Consider the following 3,356-nt stretch of genomic DNA (forward strand, 5'->3'; position numbering starts at 1 on the left):
GAGCCTCTGAAAGACCAGCCAACGCAAAGGCAGCGGCTGAAAGGCCACAGTGCCGGATTCTAATGGACATCCACAGACCCAACCGTAACTTCAGAATTGTGAAGGACCAAAAAACCAACGTGGTCAACAATCGTAAAAGTGTTCGGATGCGCAAAGTAAGAATGAGCGAGGAAAACTACGTCACAAAGTATGTTTTGGCTACTAATTCCCAGCAATCACACTTACAATGATGTGCTATCATCAAATTGACTAATTAAACTTTTAAACTACTAAAAAGTTTGAAGAGAAAACATTTTTACGTGTAATATAGAGAGAGAAACAGAGACAGAGAGAGAAAGGGTCATAGGAAGAATACACACTATGGGTAAAAGGATAAAGTTAAGTCCATAAAGGCACCAAGTTCAGGGCAAGATCCAAGGGACTCCCCGGATGCAAAGACCCCAAAAGCCAGGCCTGAAATACCCAGCCAGGCTTGTGGTCATCGTCATCTTAATTTACGTAGCAAGCAGGCAATATTACCCAACAATGCAGCTCTCGCAACAGCAGCAGGGACCGTCAGAAGTTTGATGCCGTCTTAAATCGAAGGCTCCAAAGGGCAGGATCTCTGATGGCCTGGTTCCCTTGCACAAAGTGCAGAGCCCAGCGAGAAGGTTTTCAAGCAAGTCTTTATTTTCCTGTCACCTTCTGCTTTTTAACTTATTTGCTGGTGGTATGTATGCATGTATGCATTTTGCAGATAACGAGAGCTAACATTTACCAAGCGTATGCCGTGGGCCAGGCACTGTCCTAAATGCTGTGCACAGATTAACTCGCTTAACCCTCACAATACTCCTGTGAAGGAGGTGCTGTGAGGGCCCCCTCTCTTTGCAGAGAGGTTAGTGGGTCTACTACTCATATTCTCTCTCGAGCTCCAACTCCACCTGCTCGCAGAGATTACCCTCCTAGCTAATTCCACGCACCTTTAGCCATTGCAAGTCTAAAATCAGTTCTGGGGCTTCTCCTCCCCCTCCTTTTCCCTGGGTCATTTCCAAGCGCTGCAGCCCGAGTAGCATCATGACACCTGGAGACGGTATCTCGTCCGCCGTTGCCATCATCTACCCTACACTCACTTCTGCTGAGGTGTCCGTCCCTGTTAGTCCTCAGGCCTGACGGATGAGCTCTCAGGCCAGCATCTGCTGAGGTGGCCGAATTCCCTTCTGGTCTCCAGTCACACAGTACATACTTTCATCAGGCCTGGTCTCCCTACCAAGAGACCCCTCCAGGCCCACCTGCTCTGGTTCTGCCTCTTGGCTAACTTCCAAGCCCGTCTCAAGTGATGAGAAACTGTGTCCGCTCTACCACGGCCTGCTGGGCCAGGAAACCAGGCGGGCTGTTGAGGTCCTCTCTGTTGACATATTCCACTGCCTTGTCTGCACTTCTTCAGGGACATCTCACCAGAGCAGGAGGGAAGCGCCAGAGCCTGCCGTGCTTTCCCAGACGCCCCCGGGACAGAATCACAAGCTCCGTCTGTCCTCTATCCCCTTACACATCTGAATGTCCCAGAATGCTGCCCCTCCCCCAACACATGCTCTCCAGAAGGGGGAGGGGGGAGCAGCGGCTCCTTTTTCCAGGAACACAGCAGCATCTGATACTCTTACTTCTGCCTCTACCTACCTCACCTCTCTACTCTAGCCCGTAGTTTTTCATTTCTGTGGCTCATGGGGGAAAAAACCTGACTCTTTAAGTATTCTCCACAAATATTACTTATACTCCTAAAATGGCTTTAGAATTTAAAGTGAACGATCAGATGCTTGTGTTCTCTGATTTCACACCAACCACATGTCCCTAAAGCGATGGTGGTTAATGTCGCATGCCCAGGCTCTCAGCAGTGAGCCTCGGCTTCCTCACTGTAGAAATGAGGCAGGCCAATAAGCATAGGGGCAGAGGGTACACAAGTTACGACCCCAGGTATCATGCCCCACAGAAACATTAGGAAAAAGGTTAATAAGTGGTAGGGACTTTTGAAGGCATCCATATACTCTAAAAGCAAAGATCAAAATATTCAACTCAAAAGGCTACAGATCACATGATTTCATTTACATGACATTCTTGCAAAGGCAAAACTATAGGGACAAAGAAACAGATCACAGCCATACAGTAGAATATTATTTAGCCATAAAAAAGGAATGAAGTGCTGATACATGCTACAAAGGGCATAAACCCCAAAACATGATGCTAAGTGAAAGAAGCCAGACACAAAAGGTCACATACCACATGATTCCATTTACATGAAACGTCTAGAATAGATAAATCCATGTAGACTGGTGGTTGCCAGGGCTCAGGGGAGGAGAGACTGGGAGAGAAAACTCTTAAGTAGTTATGCTCTGCAGTATTGGAAATGTTTTGTAACTAGACAGAGGTGGTGGGTGTACAATATTACAAATATATTAAATGCCACTTAATTGTTCACCTTAAAATAGTTAATTTTATGTTATATGTATTTCACCTCAATAAATTATTGTTTTAAAAAATGATCAGAGGGTCTGCCCAGTGGCATAGTGGTTAAGGTTTGCACACTCCATTTCAGGGGCCCAGGGTTTGCAGGTTCAGATCCCAATTACCAACCTAGCACTGCTCGTCAAGCCACGCTGTGGCAGCATCCCACATAAAACAGAGGAAGAGTGGCACAGATGTCAACTCAGGGCCAATCTTCCTCACACACACACAAAATCAGTAGTCCAGGTGGAGGGAGATTTGGGGGGCAATGGAACTGTTCTGTGCCTTGACTGTGGTGGTGGGTACACAGCTGTCTACATTTGTCAAAACTTGCAGAACTGTATACAAAAAGGGTGTGTTTTACTGTATATAAATTATAGTTTAATTTTTAAGTGGGGGAAGTATCCAACATATAGAACGTAAGTAAATGTAGCCGACTAAAATCTGCCATAGATTATTTTGCTAGAGAATGACTGCTCCATAGAAAAGACCATAGAAAATATTTTCTATAATTTCATTCCAATGACATGAAACATACACTGGCCACTATGGGAGGGAAGTTTTTCATCATCAGGTTATTCACTGTATAAGGACTTGATGTGTGTGCACCTGTTAGAGAACTTAACTAAGGTTGTTTTTTGATCAATATGTAAATAGATCAGTAGTAGATAACTCTCTAAATGAAGGAAACTGCTTTTTAAAACTCTCATGGAAGCACAAGGTCTGGTAGGTTATTTGTAAAATAATGTAGCACAGTACTCCAAGGTCAATTGTAGCAGGACAGGTGAAACTATTCTTGACATGATAATTTCAAGCATAGTATTTTACTCATTTCCAAGGTGTCTGGCTATCCATTGCTGCATAATAAACCATTCCCAAAC

The sequence above is a fragment of the Equus przewalskii genome, chromosome 25 (genome assembly GCF_037783145.1).
Source record: "Equus przewalskii isolate Varuska chromosome 25, EquPr2, whole genome shotgun sequence".
In the NCBI taxonomy this organism is placed as follows: Eukaryota; Metazoa; Chordata; class Mammalia; order Perissodactyla; family Equidae; genus Equus; species Equus przewalskii.